Consider the following 21,102-nt stretch of genomic DNA (forward strand, 5'->3'; position numbering starts at 1 on the left):
CTAGCATGCCCAGTGGTGGGATTCGAATATGTGAACAACCAGTTCTCTGTGTGGATGCTGCTTGCGAAAGTCCATTCTGGGCCTGGGCAACAAAAAATTGGCTATGGGTTCTGCCAAACTGGTGTGAACTGGCTGAATCCCACCACTGATCATACCCCAATCTCATGGGTGCTTCACTGGCTTTGTGTTTGCAGCATAGTTAAAAAAAATCAAACCCAAATCACTCTGTAAAAAAAACAAATAAAGTGAAATGGTGCCAAGTTGTTGTGGTTGATTTCAATATAAAAGAAAGTCTCCAAGGAACCAATACAAGGTGAGAATATTTGCGGTGGGAAATTGAACACCTTTGAGTTATAGTTTTAATACTGTAAAGCAATATTTACTGCATTTATATGTGCTGCATTTGAGTTGGAGGTTAATAGGGTCATTTGCACAAAAGCTACTGAAGATTTTCAATCCTTTACTAACCCTATAATTAGCAACATCTTGAACCAGAGTTCAGTTTCCATTGATTGCATCCAATGTTACAGAATTGATTTGCCATACAGGTTCCCTCCCTCCAACCTTGCCAGAGTTGACCTTGCTTAGAAGAGCATATAACTGATTGCCATCTGCAGGAATTGGAAATCACGACTAGGAAATAATATGTAAATTCAAGACAGGGATAAATTATATATTGAAGCATATAATGACAGAAATGAAAGGACAAAATCCAATATTTTCCAGATAAATATTCAGTGGTGCATCTTTCCAGATTCCAACAAAGTTCTCTTATTATTTCTTCTCCCGATTGGACAACTAGTAAACACTACTGAAATATATTTCTGCAATCTGGCATATCTTCCCAAAGCACTATGGTAAATTTATCCACTGGAGACAGAACTTAGAACTGTCAGTCCAAACAAAAAAACCCACCTTCTTTCTTCTTCCTTACAATACTTGTTCTGCATTTGTTTCCTTTCTATGAAGAGTTGGGGGAGAAATAAATCTTTGAAAATCTTTTGACAATGCCTTTATGAGTTTTCCAATCATTAATGAAATCTAGCAGCATTAAGACATGTATATATCTGTTTGGATATCTTTTGAACCTGTGTAGATTAGTCTGCTTTAGTTGGAAAATTGGGACATTTCCAAATCTGAAGCATGCACCTTTTGTAGCATTAGACTGAAGGTTAAAAAGGCACTGCACAAAATAAAGTTTTCATATAGTTAAAATTGTTGAAACCAATGTAAGTTGCATCTCTTAGCACATTTTTAATTAACAATTTTTATATACTTTTTCTCAAAAGATTCTATATGAGAAGCAATTGCTATTTTTCTAAGGTCCCTAGATTTCTTACCAAGACTGACTTATTTCAGATACAGTTTTAAGAAAATTTCAATCACATCTGGCTGGTGTAACTTTCATGTGGGATTGGAAAGCAAGTTTCCCAACATGTGGCCCAGATGAACATCCTGCTTCTTCTTTGATTTATGATTCTGTTTAGAAAACCTCTGAGCTTTATAGTCACAAACCCCCAAATGAAAAATGGGGGCAGGGAGAAAGGAATCAACAGAAGGCATTATTACTTGAACCGTTGTGCAAAAAAGTTAAAAGTTGAACAAGATGCCACATGCAAGCGTATATGACAAAACCCTAGCAACATTTTTCTTTTTACGAAAAAAAGGAACAGCTTTGGATGAAATTATATGAAGGAGGAGAAGGATGTTTTATCTATTTCCTGCTTTTTTGATTCTGCATTTCAAATCACATCCTTTCAAAGCTACTGTGGCATCTGGGAAAGCAAATGGGTATTTGTAAAAAATGTTTCAGAAATATATGGCAAATATAGGATCTACTGAGCACAGAATTAATTCAATGCTATAGTCTTATTGTTTGGAACATTTTACAAACTTTTAGAAAAGAGCTTAGATATTCTATCCCTCTGTTAATTTTAATTTGTGACTTGTATATTGTTTAAACAGTATACAAGGTAATTTATGTATTGTTATGAATAAAAGGCATATATGTGTCCTATTTAGGTCTCTCTTTTACCAATTAAAGGGACGCGGTGGCTCAGTGGGTTAGGACGCTGAGCTTGTCAATCAGAAGGTCGGCAGTTTGGCAGGTCAAATCCTGAGTGCCGCGTAACAGAGTGAGCGCCTGTTACTCGTCCCAGCTTCTGCCAACCTAGCAGTTCGAAAGCATGTAAAAACTCAAGTAGAAAAATAGGGACCACTACGGTGGGAAGGTAACAGCGTTCTGTGCGCCTTTGGCGTCTAGTCATGCCAGCCACATGACCACGGAGACGTCCTCAGACAAGCGCTGGCTCTTCGGCTTTGAAATGGAGATGAGCACCAGCCCATAGAGTCGGAAACGACTAGCACACATGTGCGGGGGAAACTTTACCTTTACCTTTTACCAATTAAGACTTAAAATGAGACAGATGAAAAGAATTGCTCACAGAAAAGCACTTGACAAGATATGTCTCTTTGCCTATGGAAAAACAACTGCCTGATAAGTTCTCAAGAACCAAAAAACACAGTTTTTTGAAGTGTTATTTTTTAAAAATAAGTTTGAAGGTTAGAGACATTTCTATCTACATTTCCATCTGATCTGCTTCAGAATACCTTTTTTGTAGTGTTATCTTTGTTGTTCAGTCATTCTGAACATAGGCCATTGGATCTTATCCAGTAGTTCCGTAGTGAGAAAGGCAGGAAAAACCAAATGCACAGATACAGAATAGACATTACATGGCTCAACATTAGTGCCTGTGAGAGGATTCTAGGTTTCATGGTGGACCACTGCTTTAATGTCAGTAGTGTGTTACAGCTGCCAAAAAAACCCAATACAGTCCTAGGCTGCATCAACAGGGGATAGCACCAAGATCATGGGAAGTGAAAGTACTACTTTATACAGTACCAGTGAGGTCACACTTGGAATATTGCATCCAGTTCAGGTCACCACAATACAAAAAAGATATTGAGGTCCTAGGAATGTACAGAGCCTAGGAAAAAGACATAGGGATGACATCATAGCTTCCAATACTTGAAAAGCCTGTCACAGGGAATAGATGGTCAATTTATTTACTATAGTACCTAAGGGCAGGACAAGAATGGGTGAAAAATCATCAGAGGGAGATTTAACCTGGAACTAAGGAGGAATTTCCTCAGAGTTATAACAATTAATCAATAGAAAGGCTTGCCTCTTGGAGTTGTGAATGCTTTATTGCTGGAGATTTTCAAGAAAAGATTAGACAACCGTTTATTTGGATTGATATAAAGACTCCTACCTTGGGCAGGGAATTGGATTAGAAGACCTCCAAGGTCCCTTTGAGCCTATCCTCCATTGGACATCATTTTGGTAAGACTATTGATAACTTCTCCTTTGAGTTCTTGCAATGTTTGTAATGTCAGTGATAATATCTAGTTATCTTTGGTCAATACGATGAAAACACAACTCTGATGTCTTGTACCAGTTAAACATTCTGACCCCCTGAACTCAATCTCTTTACATGGTCACCAATCAACAGTGGCCAAGTGTTAGGGAGGGAGCAGTTGTGACAGCTGCTTTTTTACCAACTCCCTGCTGTGTAACAACCTTCCTGATAGAGCTATGAGATCTCACTGCATGGTTGGTGGTGGAGTTTCCCAGGCTTCCCTGAGAGTGGAGTCAAATATTTTTTTTTTGTTATATGGTAAAAGCCTCCAGGGAGGTGACACATGACTGGGTACCGGCTGTGGGTTAATGTTTCTTTGGATGAGACAATGGTGCACCAGTCCTTTAAGGAGGCTGTGGTGTATCCCCTTCTTAGGAAGCCCCTGTAGTGGCTCCCTCCTTATGATATTACTCCCCTAAGGATAAGATTGAGTCCCACTTACTGTGTTTTTCCAAAGGTAAGACCTACCCTAGCTTGATTTTGGAGGATGGGCCTAATATAAGTCCTACCCCAAAATAAGCCCTAATTTTGGGGTGAGGCCCAAGCCTAAAAATCAAGCTAGGGTGGATGTGGGGGGATGGAGCTGCCCCATGTGCCCTGCACCTGCTTACCATTGTAGCCAGGCCTCCCATGAGGCAGGCTAGAAGGCATCTGAAGGTGAACTGCAGGCCAGAGCTCTATTCTCAGCTACAGAGGCATTTCCTTCAGCCACAGAAGAAGTGGGCTGGCTGGCTGGGGCTGTTGGTACCACCACCATAAGGTGAGACTGTGGAAAAGACACCTCCCCTCTCAAAAATAAGACATGGTGCCTCTTTTGGAGGCCAAAAAAAGAAGACTGGGTCTTATTTTCGGGGAAACATGGTAATTACCAAAAGGCCCTAAAGGCATAATTCTTTTAGTGGAGTGGGGACCCAGGTTGACATGGAACTGATCAAATGGCTGGTGTATTTGCTGCCACTAAGTGGTGGCAGTGGTGGGATTTTTATGGTATTATGTTGTGGATTTTTAATGTTGTAAGCTACCTGGAGTCACTTTCGGAATGGTACAGATCACCAACAAAGAAACTGTTATTGTCATTTAGTTATTTACTAACCTCTACCTTAATACATGTCGTTAAACCTACACTAATGCAGGGGTCCCCAATCCCTGGTCCATGGACCAGTACCAGGCCACAGCATGCCAGCAACCAGTCTGCACAAACAAGCAAAGCCCCATCCTTGGAATGCAGATAGCACACAAAACCATGCCCCCTCCGGTCTGCGGAAAAACCTCTCTCCATGGAACCGGTCCTGGTGCCCAAAAGGTTGGTGACCTCTGTACTAATGTATATGCATTTAGCGAATTTCTAAACTGTCCTGTAAATAGTTCTGTTCTCCTTCATTTCCTGAGCTTTTAATATGGTCTTCAGCCACCGGTTAACCCCCTTAAAGTTAGTTGGTTTCTGTTACAGCCAGCTGGTGATGTGCTAGTTTTACAGTCTCTTAATCTTTGCTTTGGGGGAGAGAAAAAGGTCTTTTGTAGTTGCTGACTGGCTATAGACTCTCAGTATCTCTGTTGGGGTGATGAGGTTGTGGACTTTGCTTCCCTTTTCAGAGTATCTGCTGTTGATTTGTATAAGTCTAATCCTGCTCCTTCTTCAATATCAGTCACCTGCAATTTATTTTGATGGCCACTCCTCTCCCTAAGCTGCAAAGAAGAATGTAGCCATTCTACTTCTCTCTGCCACACAACACAAATTATCTTTCAACAGAAACTTGTACTCAGGTGCTGTCACCATTTTCCTTTTATCACTGGAAAATAAATGTGCTCCTATGTTCTTCAGATCACCTTGAAATCTCAGGAGGGAAAGCAAAGAATTGCTCATGCTGGCCATCTCAAGACCTTCCTTCCACAGTCATTCCCTTTTCTAATTCTCTTCAATGATTCCAAGCATCAATGTCTTCTCCAATGGCATATGCTTTGTATTCATAGTTGGGTTTTTGATGGATAGATCTAAAATCAAAGATCTAGGTCAAAACATTATTTAAATTGATGAGGACAAGTCTTTTGTTTTCTTTGCTTATCCCATTGTTTGACAGAAATCCATTTGAAGCATTTGTCCTATTGGTTACTGGTACTATAGTGCTGTGAATGTCTCAGAATGTCACTCTTGGCAGCAGGACATCGCCCTCCCAGCTTAATTCAATACAGCCAAAATTGTAAAATGTATGTTTTATGATTTGAAATACTGACCTTGGGAATGGGGTATTTTCCTATTCACAGGAAGCTTTGCTTCATCCGATTTCTCTGAACCTGAATTCATAAATGTGTAACAGATACCATAGAAATCTTATCAGCAGAACAATGCTAATCCTTGTTCCAGTTTCTACTCAACTTATGGTTTGTTTTTGCCCAATTATATAAGTGACATGCACCAAATTTTTGCCTTATTTCACTTTCCAGGTTTTCAACTCAATCAACTCATTTTTTTTCTTTACAGCCCATCACACAGAATGGTGATTTCATGCTCAGTTTTTCCCTTTTATCAGCAGTGTGCCATGTGACCTGACAAATAGAGTATGGGTTGAACAAAGTATAAGGGAAAATTAATTTATTTCCTCCTCCTCACACTTCATGTAGTTTAATGTAAAGAAGCACTAGTGGTGACATGGTAGCAATGTTCCAATATCTCAGGGGTTGCCACAAAGAAAAGGCATTCAACCTGTTCTCCAAAACTCCTGAAGGGAGGACAAGAAGCAATGCATGGAAACTAATCAAGGAGAGAAGCAGCTTAAAACTAAGAAGAAATTTCCTGACAGTTAGAACAATTAATCAGTTTTACAACTTGCCTCCAGAAGTTGTGAATGCTCCAACACTGGAAGTTTTAACCCCTAGGCCACAGGCTCTTTCTCTCTTTATTAGCTAGGAAGCAAGGGAGATATATGTGTTAAGTATTTGTCAAGTCTTTTGAATACCTTACTAGTTAAATCTTTCTTTCCTGTTTCAGCCTAACCCAAGGCTATCCACAGGCTATAGTCACAACTTACGACAGTTCATTATTTGTGTAAATTATTCAAATTGCTAATAAAGAATTAGGGAGGCTGATATGGCCATTTTGAACTTATTTTGTTCTCATCAGTCAGTCATACCCTTTATCTGAGATTTGAACCTAGACTAATTATATATTAGGCAGTTGCTTCCTAACTAATATCTCCCTTGCTTCCTAGCTAATAAACAGAGAAAACATATATCTCCCTTGCTTCCTAGCTAATAAAGAGAGAAAGAGCCTGTGGCCTAGGGGTTAAAACAACTGCCTAATATATAATTAGCCCACGTTCGAATCTCAAATAAAGGGTATGACTGACTGATGAGAACAAAATAAGTTCGAAATGGCCATATCAGCCTCCCTAATTCTTTATTAGCAATTTGAATAATTTACACAAATAATGAACTGTCGTAAGTTGTGACTATAGCCTGCGGATAGCCTTGGGTTAGGCTGCAACAGGAAAGAAAGATTTAACTAGCAAGGTATTCAAAAGACTTGACAAATACTTAAAATACATATATATATTTGGGATACAATCCTCAAAATGACAGAATGATCTCAGTTCGAATCCAAGGCAAACCATTCAATATCACAGTAGTCCAAGTCTATGCCCCAACCACCAGTGCTGAAGAGGATGAAATTGACCAGTTCTATGAAGCCCTACAGCACCTTATAGAACTAACACCAAAAAATGATGTCCTTATCATCATGGGGGATTGGAATGCTAAAGCAGGAAGCCAAAAGATAACCGGAATAACAGGCAAGTTTGGCCTTGGAGTACAAAATGAAGCAGGGCACAGGCTGATAGAATTTTGTCAAGAGAATATGATGGTCATAGCAAACACTCTTTCCCAACAACCCAAGAGATGGCTCTACACATGGACATCACCAGACGGTCAACACAGAAATCAGATTGACTATATGCTCTGCAGCCAAAGATGGAGGAGCTCTATACAGTCAGTAAAAACAAGACAAGGAGCTGACTGTGGCTCAGACCATGAGCTTCTCATTGCAAAGTTTAGGCTTAAACTGAAGAAAGTAGGGAAAAGCACTAGGCCACTCAGGTATGAATTAAATCATATCCCTGTTGAACATACAGTAGAGGTGACAAATAGATTTAAGGAATTAGATCTGATTGACAGAGTGCCTGAAGAACTATGGACAGAGGTTCGCAACATTGTACAACAGGTAGCAACCAAACCCATCCCAAAGAAAAAGAAATGCAAGAAAGCAAAATGGCTGTCTGAGGAAGCTTTTCATATAGCTGAGGAAAGGAGGGAAGCGAAAGGCAAGGGAGACAAAGAAAGATATGCCCAATTGAATGCAGAATTCCAGAGAATAGCTAGAAGAGATAAGAATGCCTTCTTAAATGAACAGTGCAAAGAAATAGAAGAAAACAATAGAATAGGGAGGACCAGAGATCTTTTCAAGAAAATTGGAAAGATGAAGGGAATGTTTCATGCAAAAATGGGCATGATAAAGGACCAAAATGGCAGGGACCTAACACAGGCAGAAGAGATTAAGATGAGGTGGCAAAATTACACAGAAGAACTATACAAGAATGAGCTTAATGTCCCTGATAATCACAATGATGTGGTCACTGACCTCGAGCCAGACATCCTAGAATGTGAAGTGAAGTGGGCCTTAGAAAAGCTGAGTAACAACAAAGCTAGTGGAGGTGACAGTATTCCAGCTGAGCTATTCAAAATCTTAAAAGACGATGCAGTAAAAGTGCTGCACTCAATTTGCCAGCAAATTTGGAAAACTCAACAGTGGCCACAGGATTGGAAAAGATCAGTTTACATTCCAATTCCAAAGAAAGGCAGTGCCAAAGAATGTTCAAACTACTGCACCATTGCACTCATTTTTCATGCTAGTAAAGTTATGCTTAAAATCCTACAAGCTAGACTCCAGCAGTATGTGGACAAGAACTACCAGAAGTACAGGCAGGATTTTGAAGAGGCAGAAGAACTAGAGATCAAATTGCCAACATATGTTGGATCATGGAGAAAGCTAGGGAGTTCCAGAAAAACATCTACTTCTGCTTCATTGACTATGCTAAAGCCTTTGATTGTGTGGATCATAACAAACTGTGGCAAGTTCTTAAAGAGATGGGTGTACCAGACCATCTTATTTGTCTCTTGAGAAACCTATATGTGGGCCAAGAAGCAACAGTGAGAACTGGACACGAAACCACTGATTGGTTCAAAATTGGGAAAGGAGTCTGGCAAGGCTGTATACTGTCGCCCTGCATATTTAACCTATATGCAGAACACATCATGAGAAAGGCAGGGTTAGAGGAATCAAAAATTGGAATTAAGATTGCTGGGAGAAATATCAACTACCTAAGATATGCAGATGATACCACTCTAATGGCAGAAAGTGAAGAAGAACTAAAGAGCCTTTTGTTGTGGGTGAAGAAGGAGTGTGCAAAAGTTGGGTTGAAACTTAACATTAAGAAAACCAAGATCATGGCATCCGGCCCTCTCAATTCCTGGCAAATAGATGGGGAAGAAATGGAGATAATGACAGATTTTATTTTCCTGGGCTCCAAGATCACTGCAGATGGGGACTGTAGCCAAGAAATTAAAAGACGCTTGCTCCTTGGGAGGAAAGCAATGGCAAATCTAGACAGCACACTAAAAAGCAGAGACATCACCCTGTCAACAAAAGTGTGTATAGTCAAGGCTATGGTCTTCCCAGTTGCAATGTATGGCAGTGAAAGCTGGACCGTAAAAAAGGCGTTTAGGGGAACTCCAACCTCGGGGCTGGCCTAATGGCTATATGGCAGGTTAAGATATCTAGTAATGAACAATGAGACCACTGTGAACTCCTCTAGTGAATTTTTAGAGAAAATTAGATCCATCAGCATAGAGGAGGGGGAGATCATGGTTTCCTATGATGTCACCTCCCTATTCACCTCAATTCCACAAGACTTAGCACTTGCTGTAATTGGGGACCACTTGCAACAGCAGGGAGTGGGGCAGCATCAAGATTCACTTAGCAATGAAGATCTGCTTCAGTTTACGTCCTTATGTCTGAAAATGTTTTTTACGTTTCAAGGCACCATTTATGAACAGGTGAAGGGCACCCCTATGGGGTCCCCCATCTCTGGTGTCATTGCAGAGGCAGTCCTGCAACAGTTAGAGTCCCGGGTGATGTTTACGTGTCGCCCCCAGTTTTGGGTGAGATACGTGGATGACACCTTTGTGATCGTCAAAAGGTAGGACAAGGACAGGCTGATGAGGAAGCTCAATTCCATCTATCCTGATATCCGCTTTACTGCGGAAGAAGAGTCCAATGGGGCTTTGGCCTTTTTAGATGTGTTGGTTAGACATCAACCTGATGGCTTGTTACACACATTGGTCTACCATAAATCCACCCATATGGACAGGATGCTTCATTATGAAAGTAATCACCTCACAACCCATAAGGCCAGCTGTATTAGGATCCTCTTTAGATGTATAGACACGCATTGCAGCACGAATAAGGCAAAAAGGGAAGAAAGACGCTGCCTTTATTGTGTCTGCAGAAACAACGGGTACCCATCTAACTTCATCAGACAATACAGCAGGCCAGGTGAACCTACCCGCCATGAATGTGAAAATGCCTTAACATCACGGATAACACTGCCTTACATGCACGGTATATCCGAGGCCACAGCATGCATACTAGCCCCTCACAAAGTTGGTGTTGCCCACAGACCTGATCGGACCTTGTGTCATGCGCCCTAAAGATCCACTCCTCAATGAAGAAAAATTCTTGGTCGTATATAAGATGTCATGCCAGAATTGCAATTGCAATTACATTGGGGAGCCAGCAAAACGACTGAGGACTAGGGTGCATGAACACAAGCTTGCTATTAGAAGACAAGAATAACATTCACAGGTGTGGGCACACATGGCTACACACAACCATGTCTTTAATCTAGCAAGGACCGAGGCAATTGCCAGCGACAACACTAAAGGCGGCCGCTTGTTTAAAGAAGCTTGGGTTTTCAAACCACTCCTTTATCAACCAGCATATAGACCTCCCCCCTGCATAGGAGGCACTAAGAAATTGGGAAGAGGAACAACGTGCGCAATATGAAGATAAAGAGCACAAGCATTCACAAAGTACCTCATTGTATCAAATCCAAGATTGCACCAACACACAACCACCCTGCAATGTTGAACACAGGGAAGAAGAGCAACAACCATTTAAGACCCCTGGCATGAGAACACAGGCAATGACCAGAGCTATGGCTACAACACATGGAACTATCAGCAATTCACTTTTAACAACAGATACCCAGAGACAACTACATCCCCCAAAAACGGATGCGCAACAACTGAAAGAAATACGGCAGACCTCAACAAACAGATCAGTGACACACTCCATGAGCAGAGTGCAGACACCAACAGTATAAATGCGATCTCCCCACCCCAGCGTCTCCATCCTGACAACGTTGGCAGTTAGCCAATGAAAGCTTGATTTTTAGCAATAAAAACTGTTTTAGTTTTTTAATTCCATCCCAGTGTTCGTTTGTTTGTTAATTTTAACATGCCTGGGATTTGCATTTTTAATCTTATCAAGGATTAGTTCTTGGTGTATTCGGGTCTTTTCCCATGTAGGATTGAGGGTGTCTTGGCGACGTTTCAACAAGGTCCCACTCGTCATCTTCAAGCACAAGCACAAAACCGAAGACACCAGCCTGAAGATGATGAGTGGGACCTCCTCGAAACGTCGCCAAGACACCCTCAATCCTACACGGGAAAAGACCCGAATATGCCAAGACCTACATACCTATACCCGTGAAAATCTATGAAAACACACACATATATATATAAAGCTTAATTTTGGTTGACCCACAATTCTCAATTTCAATAAAGGATAATTCTTTTGTCTACAAAACTTATATTGTTCATTAGAAAACATTCATATGTTTTACCATTAAAGTCTAATTTTCATCTTAGCAAATCACCAGTTATTAGAAATATATTTTTTTGCCTTAACCATTCAACAATTATTAAAATGCTATCTTTTATATATAAAATTCTAGATTCTATACTATAGTTCAAAAATAGGCACTTAATATTCTATAAGGCATCTTAACCATACATCAATTATTAAAATATTATCTTTTGATATAGTTCAGAGTTATATTTCCTTTACAAATCTAAAAGCTAAAAGTAAAATTAGTGATATTTCTTTAGGGATTCCCCTTAATCCATAGAGAGGTATTTTTCTAGTCTATCTTTAGGGATCCCAAAAGAGAATCAAGTTCAGTCTTTTAAATCTAACTCTTGCCTTCCTTTTGTGCCAATCATACTTTGGTCTTGGTATCTTTAAATTCTCAAATGTATCTTCCTTTCTTCCTGTACCCCTTATTAGAGTCCAGGGAGTGTATCCAAATGTCAGTTTTGCAAGAAACATGTCCCCTTTGTAACCATTATATTTTTGCTTTAGTGGTTCAGTTTTTGGTGGTTAATATAATATAATTGTCATTAAATCAGTCAAATCTTTTTGTTCTTCCAGTTCTATCTGGGTTAGGTAGAAAGTAGTAGCTGACATTGTGTTTAACATTTGGTTAATTGAATTCTCAGTATAGTGTATTTGAAGGCCTTTAGTGTCTTCACTCTTGGTATTGCTTTCTTCAGGTGCTGTTGCTTTGTGGCTTGTAAGTTTTGTAGTTGCTATTAAAGTTTGGACTTTAAGGTTTTCTGTAGGTTGCTCTTGTTGTTCTTTGAAATCTCCTGTTTTAGTGTTAGTTTTCACTTTTTCTATTTGGTTTTGGGTTATCTTTTCCTCATTTAAGGTTAGAGTTTGATTTCGTGGCTTTAAATTGTCAGATTTTTCATGCAGCTTGGCTTTAATTTGCTCTGTCATTGCCAAGATCATGTCCAGTATCAGTTTATAATCAAGTGGCGGGATGTAATCATCCATTTCGTTATTTGCAGTTAAATCTTCCATGGAGGCTGTTTTAATAATAGTCAAAGATTTCCCACCCCCTGAAGAGTTGTATTCAGTGCCAGGTGTTCCCACACTTATCTTCAAGGACAGCTCTGTTATTCAGACAGCTTTCACAATAGAAGGAAATTTACTTGCTGTACCAGGTTTCACCACAAGATGTCATCAATAACATTTAACATGCAATGTAATAGATTTTGTTTGTTTTTTCTTTTTCCAAATTATTATAGAACTTTTGTAGAATTAGTCCAAATTTTTTCTTTAATTCACAGTTTAAAGAGAGAATAGGATAGTGAGTCCCCAGCAACAAATAGAAGCTTTTTAGTAAAAACAGCTGAAATTGTTTAGATTCTTTGTTGCATTAATTGGATTTCTTTAGTAACTTTGAGGCTTTAAGCTTTGTTCCCAAAGTAGATATTTGCCGTTTTCTCAAAAAATGGGGAAGGAGATTTTCAGGAAAGTCCCACATGAAGATGTTTAAGGGAATAGGGAAGGTAAAAGCTCACCCAGGTCCTCCAGATTGCTTTGTAGTGCTAGGTAGAATTTTTGGCTTTCGGTAGGGAGCGGCTTAGTAATCGGCCATCTTTATGGCCGGTCTTTTCTTCTTTGGGCCAAAGGAGATGATCCCGGATTCCAGCGGAGGGCTGCCGCCCTTCCATGATCACAGGGAAGTCCTCTTTTCAGTAGTCGCCCCTCCAGGGCAATTTTTGACCCTTTTCAGGGTCCTCCGAACAAGAAAGAAATGGACAGCAGGAGACAGACTGTCCCTGCACGTCTGAAAGCGCTGCGTGCACGAACCGGAAGCCATTCTCTCCATCTTTACTGCATTTTTTTTACTGTATGTCCAGAAACTGAGAATGGATAATGCTTTTGCCACTAAAATCACAACTTTCTTCATACTTCTGATAGAGCAACCCAGTAAGCAATACCTGGAGACTCATTTGAACCAGAGATAGGTATATCTCTGCCGGGAACAAATTCCCATCGTCCAGTACGCTCACACAGAGAAGGCCTCCTCAGGGTACCGTCAGCTAGGCAATGTCGGCTGGCGACCCCCAGGGGGAGGGCCTTCTCTGTGGGAGCACCAACCCTATGGAATCAGCTCCCCCCTGAGCTTCGGATAGCCCAAAACCTCCAATCCTTTCGCCGCGGCCTCAAAACACACCTGTTCCACCAAGCTGACCTAGACTGACAGGCATTTTAATTAATTTATATTTAGTATTTTTAATTCATTTTAAAATTCTCTAATTTTTATTGCACTGATGTTCTCAATTTTCATTTTATCTTGATTTATGTACTTATTATATGTTTTATTGTGAGCCGCCCTGAGTCCTTCAGGAGATAGGGCGGGATATAAATCCCATCAATAAATAAAATAAATAAATAAATAAATAAATATCTGAGTAAAGAAACAATGGGAATTGCTAGCTGGAGAGGTAGCACCCAAGTTGATTTCACATAGATATTTTAACATAATTTTTGAGTGTATATACTAACTATATAACATTCCATTAATGATTAAAAATATTAGCAACTATACCAGCCATGCAGAAAATAGGGATTTGTGTTTCTTACATTTGCTTAGCTTTATACAAGGCCAACTGACTAATACACTATTCTTGAGACTAAAATTATTGAGCCTGATGGTATTTGTAGTCCAACACAGCTGACAGCTAAAGGTTAGTTTACACCCACTGGCATTTTTCATTTGCACAGTTTTTGATACTGAATGGCTCTTGATTCCATTGCCAGATTGCCCTTGATGGAGAAATACTATTAAAACATGTTGCAATAATATTTAAAATATCTAACTATTGCTTGCCAAAAAAAGTTCATGATCAAGAGAGAAGGGGACTTTACTGCCTGTGAAAAAGCTCTGGAATGACATAATGCATGGGTGCCCAAGATTTCTGCCAAGCTGAAGAACTTGTGAGCACCACCCAAGTGCACCCTCCCACTCAGAACTTTCATTGACCATAATAGCTCATCTCTGCAAACAGCTGTTTCCTTTCCATTCAAGTATTTTTGGAAAGATTTTTTTCCATCTTTCTCTAAGATATAAAAGTTGAAAAGTTAGTAAATAAAACATACATCCTACTGGGACATGAAATCCCATCACAGCTGGACAGATTTGCTTAACCCATAAAATCATTCCTGAAAAACTATTACTTTAGCCAGTTCTAAATGCAACAAACTTTGATTTTTCTTGGCTTTGCCCACTTTGCTTGTTTAGGGGATATAGACTTTTTCCTCAGAACACATATGCAGCTCCCATTACCATTAAGAGGGATTTAAATTTACACAGAGACATATGAAAGAGACTTGGGCACTTATTTTTAATGTCCCACTGCCAACAAAAGCAAAGACCTCTTGCTTTCTCTCAAATCTCTGCACTACTAATTGAGAACAATGCTTATGCAAGACTTCCTTGGGGAACTTGGGGCCTGTAGTTAGATCTAGGCTGAATTTCAAGTATGAATCACAGCTGCTCAGAGAAGGGATCTGGAAATCTTCAGATGAGCTATAAGGAAAGGCTAAATAAAAGTCCCTCAGAACTAATAAGGATGGATTTGACTCCTAACAGACAAACAGAAGATTTCTCCTCCTTTAAATCATCATTTTTTGAAGTCAAAACAATATCTCTTAAAAACAGTAAGTGACTAAAGAATTGTCACTGTTATTTCCTAAAGATGGGATTCCCCTCCCCCCATACTATTTCCAACATTTCTTTAAAGGAAAATCTGTTTCTAATACATGAGCATACGTAGCAAAAACACTTCGCTTTCTTTCTTTACCTGTCCCCAGTGAATAACAAAACTACAGTATATTATCTCTCAAGGATTCAGCTGAATTCAACAATGGTAGCTTTTACTTTACTTTTAATAATACTATTAAATCCTTTATATTTTTTGCTTTGTGGTTAAAATGACACTATTGGTGAGAACCGGAAGCTGCTGGAGTTGTTGATGTTAAGTGTGTATATGGCTTAAGAGGAACATATTTGTTGTTAATCAACCAGCATTTCAGTCATAGAAAAGAAACCATATGAAACAATAGCTACCTTTAAAAATGTCATGCCACCAGAACAAAATAGAGGACCGATTTCTTATTAAGGTTTTGTTGGATTTCTAAGAAAATTGAATTTCAGTCTGAAAAAGCCTTTAAAAGGTAACACTATTTTTATTTTAAAATAATAATAGAGGAATTATATAACAGAATTCTTAACACAGTCTTAAACGTGGAACAATTTTCTTATTTTTAATATTGATAGCAGAACACTTCCTTTCAGACACCAGTCAAGTGCATTTCAATTTTAAGATGTTAAAGAAGCATTTTTTAAATAAGCAAAGTATTAAATTAAGCAGTTAACCAACCACAGTATTTTGTTTTAAGGCATGTCCAATTAGCTTCTGAATGTGTTGAATAAAGCCACAAAATGTTTACACAGACAAATTGTGGACTAAATTTATACTGCTGCTAAACTGATTTTAAAACAAAGATGTGTAACATAAGGTCTAAGATTCCATGTTGCCCTGAAAACTTTGGGTGTCTGCTCAAAAGTAAGTTCATTGCACGCAGTGTAAATTATTCACACATAACCAAATAAAGATACTGCTGGAAGCAAACATTTGTAGTGGGTGTAGAAATATCATTCTGGATTATATGACACATGGCAAATGGAAAGAGTTACTGGGAATTATTGTTGGCTGTTTAATGCCTTGTAACTGGCTTGCATTAAAACTTTACATGAGAAAAAATGCTGGAAAATGGTAATCTATATTTGCTTTGTATTAGACCTTTCTCATGAAACCCAAAAATGTGATTATATCAGTTTTTAAAAAATAAGCAACTGACTACAGGGCCATAGAAATATTTAAATTTATCAGCTTATATTCTGTGTAAATAGTAAATTCAAGTAATTGATTACTAATAAGTTATAGCTATCACTGAACCATAGAAGAAGAAAGGGGAACTAGTGGAATATTTGAATGGGTCACAAAGTATGCAGAAGTATATAGCATGGTAAAAAAAAGGCACAATCCTTCCCTATGGCCTAAGTAGAAGCATGCATATTGGTTGGACTAAATTTATTTCTTAATAAGTATACTTAAAGCCTTTTAGTATTCAATAAATGATTGATACTAAAGGGATTAGACTGACTTTCTCATACTTCATAATACTTTACCACTATTGCTGATTAACTTCAACCTTGATTAGGAGCTTATTCTTTAAGAAATGGGAGTATGTTACATTACTTTGGAAGTTCCTTTTCTTCATTGATTTTTTAAAAATAATTTATCAGGGTAAGATGGTATCACGTACTGTTGCAACTGAAGAATGTGTCCCTTCAGTTGTTGCTAAATTTCTATCTATCACCTTTCCTTGCAGAATGGCCATATTTGCTAAGGCATGTTGGGATCTGGAACTAAGAAGAACTAGATGTTCCACTCATTTGCCTCACAGCTTCTCCTCTGCTATATTATCTTTTTGTGTTTCTTATCATTCCATGTACTGATTATTTATTTCAATTAGTTTTTTGTTGCATATCAGCAGTAAAGTTTCAGAAGTAAAATTCAGAATAAGTGTCTATGTGCCTATATTTCAGTACTTTTCCTCTTCATAGAATACAATAATTCTGGGGAAGGACACTTCAGATTCAACAAGAATGTCCCAAGATACTATATTTGATTACATTGGTATCTTTTACATAGATACATTTATCAATGTTTACATTTATAACCAAACATTAATACATTCCAAATTTGATGAATATAACCAAAAATTACATTCACATTTCAAACCTACTGCCACCCTGTACAGCTCTAGAGAAACTCATCATCATCAGACTATGATCTGACCATGACAGGGGATGCAAATATAGGTCCATCAACTGAAGGTCAGCCAGGCATTGTTCTGACAAGAACACCAAATTGGGTATGTGACCACTGTTCCTAGTCAGGGCATGGATGACCTGGTGCAGGCCTATTGAAGTAATGGTTTCCACAAAATCCTGAGCTACCTCTGATCCCACCACAAGGGATGGCAAATTGAAGTCCCCCAGAGATATAAGCCTAGGGAACTCTACCACCAACCATGATGTGAAGCCTGGAGGCTGGTATAGCAGCAGCAGCAATTCCACCTAATCCCTTGAGCCCAACCCCCCAAAATGGGTCTAACAACTGGGCACTTGTGCCCCTGTAGGCTGCCAGAGATTTTCTGATGATAACAAATGCATCCCCTTCCTGGCCCTGAAGTCTAGGCTGGTGTCCATACTCAATAATCTGCTGAGCACATTTCTGAGAGAGATAACTTCCCTCTTGACCCAGCCATGTTTCACTGATCGGCATTTTCTGCAAGAGCAATGGGCAATAAGGCAAGTCTTATTATAGGCTGAAATGGCATTTAAAAGCAGCAGCCTAAAACCCAGGCCCCCACAGTTCTGCTGACTATGTAAAAGAGGGGGAGTGCAAGGGAGCAGAACATGAGACCAGTATGAAACACTGAGGTTGCATTCCCCATGAGAGCCTTCCTCTTGCTTCCCATATTTCCCAACACCACTGAAATAAACTCCCTTCCCCTGCCTTCCCCGCCAACCATTGTATCCCTCAACTTCAACTCTCTTTTATTGATCTAAAAGGGGAGCCTCCTCCAACTAGCAAACAGTCTGGGGTAAATTAAGCCTAACACCATAGCACTTGCTCTCAGTGCGTTCAAGCCACTACCAACCCTTTCTTCACTGCAGCAGAGTCATCATATCCAACACTCCCATATCCCCCAGCACACTCACTCCTCATTCACTCAGGTCACAGTGTCCTGCCAAGTCTTCTCACCTACTAAGCAGGGAGCCACTTCTTCCCCCTCCATAGCTCTCACTGAGGGAAGAGGAACAAACACATTCACCTCACTGTCACCCAACTTCTCTCAACCCCCCCCCAAACCCCAGGGCTTCCTGAACAACAATCCAAATATTTTAAAGGAAAGCCAGAGGAACAGCCCAAAGGCATGCTAAATACTGTTGTAACTGTGCAGTCCTATGATTTCTCCTGAACTCCAAAGCACTCAAATACCAGTAAAAGTTAAAACTCCCACAAGCAAATTATCTGAAACTCATGTTCAGCCTGCCACACTCCACAACCCTAGTGTCCATGTGAGTAGGTCTGGTTGCTGGCAAAGGCCAGGGAGCTCATCTCCTTCATCAGCTCCACCTCCATCAAGCATTCATACCATCTCCCAAAGTTGTAGCTGCCAACTATCGGACTTTTGGATTAGAGTTTAGCTCCAGCTGATTGCAGCAAAAAGAAGGTAGTCTACTGAGATTCAGGTGAGCCCCGGAAGTGTCGGGGGGCAGGGGTGGAGAAAGCACACAATCATAAATCATCCACTTTCTCTCTTCCATCTCCACTTCCAATTGGCCCTTTCAATCTCTCCACTCTTCAAACTCTCTACTTTCTGCTTCTCCAGTTCTTCAGTTCTCCACCAATTCTCCAGCCTGGCATCAAATTTATCATGCCCGCATTTCTCTTGACATACTCGTCTTCCACAAGCTAATCTGAACATCAAAAAACTTTCCAAAAAACTCCCTGTGCAAAACTCTTTCAGAGTTCTATAAACAAACATAAACACATGCTGCCATCATTTTGCTTAACTTATTAAATTAAATTTCATGATCATGCATAGTATGGAGAAATTGTTCAGGAAGAGATTTTTCTCCTTTTCTCAAAATGCTGTGTGCAGGGGCCATCCAATCAAGCTGCTTAAAATGCATTTAAAAAAATGTGTAGAAAAAAATTATACACAATTAAAAATGCATAATCAGCCCACACAGTTAATTATAGCAAGATGTAATGCTAGCTGCTAATCTAGATGATTTGTTAGGCATCACATGATATATTAAGAAGTTATTTATCTTGGGGACATAGGCATCCAAATACTATTTTTAGGAAAACAGTGGTGGGAGAGAAGCATTATTCTGAGTCAATTCTTCACCTTCCTTGGAATCCCAAAACTCCAGATCGAAAAGTGAAAACAGCAAAAACAGTTTCTTCCCTAATGCTATTAGAGTCTGTGGTTGTGTTGGCAGAGGAAGGTCTAGTCAAGTAGACTAAACTGAGTTATGTGCTAATGACAGATGTTTTAGGACTACAGTAGTACACTTCACATGGAGCTGTCCAGCATTCTATATTGGCCTAACTCTTATCTTGAGGTGAATTCTCTCCTGGACTTAATCTTCTGAAATCATTCTACCACTACAAACCATTTACTATCTGGACATTTTAGTATGGTTGGTTTGATATGAAAGCTAAGCTCTTTAAGATTCCTTCTGAGCTTCCACGCTAATCAAAAAGATAGCACAGTTAAACCTTTTGCACTAAATTCAACATACAAATACATTATATCTCCATCAGCTCTTCACTTCTGACCTTGTCTCTGTGATAAAAAAATTAAATAGCAAATCCTGCAAAATAAATAAAATTGTTCCTCTTTCTCCATTCCCTCCAAATTTTTGTCAGAAAAAAGACACTTGTAGATTGCAATTGGATTCCATTTTGCAAGGTTCCTATTGAAAATTACATTTTGTGCTGCAAATCTAAATATAGTTTTGTTTGTTTTATCTCATTTTTGTCTCTGATCTGCAGCATATTTAACAACAACATTATTTATTTTACAGTAATTGTCAACAGTTTATAGATGCAAGACGCAGAAAGAAACGATCTTCCACGGCATGTTGTTTGTCACTTTCAACTTGGTGAAAAGAAGTTTAAGCTAGAAAAACTACAAAAAGGCAGAGTGTCAATGTGTCTAAATATTTGCTGGTTGGATTCATTCTGCTCTATTTTTATTGGCATGGAATCCTGAGTGGCTGAAAGATGGTCATTAACACCCTGACTCAATGTGCTGACAGGGTGATTATAAGATTAATACTCTGTGTTATATTAAGAATGTCAAAAACTTCCTTTTACCTTTCTGAGAAAAATAACAGTATGCGAAGAAACTTTAGACAAAACAGTAATTTTTCTGAACGCTGGAAAAATGGATCAGTCCATGGCAAAGAAAAAACAGTTTGGCAAGTCACAAAGAACCACCTGACCTTATTTCCTGGATGTACCAAAATCATTGCATTCTGACATATAGCCAAGGAGCGGAAGATGAAAAAAGATACTATTTGTTAATGGACATGACAGTAAAAGTTTGTCCTTATTTTAAATTTTTGGGCAAGCTTTCTTTTAATATTATGGCAAGCCATCCATTTTCATTTCAACTTTAATATTAACCTCTTACTTACAATATGAACCCATGCAATTTAGAGGCTGGTGGTCTGGCAGTCTCAGGAGCCCTCTGGACCTTGATACTGTGTCCCTGTTTTCTTTTGGGACAGCACCTTGGTTGTTCTTGCTTCTTCTAAGAGGGGTTGAATTGGTGTCCTCTCTCAATCCTGATATTTGAGAGGAATAGGGTTCTAACAATCTTTTTGGCACAGGTCTCCGTCATGTAGCATAGGCAGTGCTTTTTTTGTAAAAGAAAAAAGTGCCGGAACTCACACATGTCATACAACCCGCCTTGCCTACCCTACAAGGTTCCATCCAAAAAAGGTGCCGGAACTCCGTTCTGAGCGTTCTATGAGAAAAAAAGCCCTGAGCATAGGTACATGCAGAAGTTCGATCCTTCCCTCCCATGGGAGATAAATCAATCTCAGAGGAGTTAAACAAA

This window comes from Vipera ursinii, assembly GCF_947247035.1.
Source record: "Vipera ursinii genome assembly, chromosome: 7".
Classification (NCBI taxonomy): domain Eukaryota; kingdom Metazoa; phylum Chordata; class Lepidosauria; order Squamata; family Viperidae; genus Vipera; species Vipera ursinii.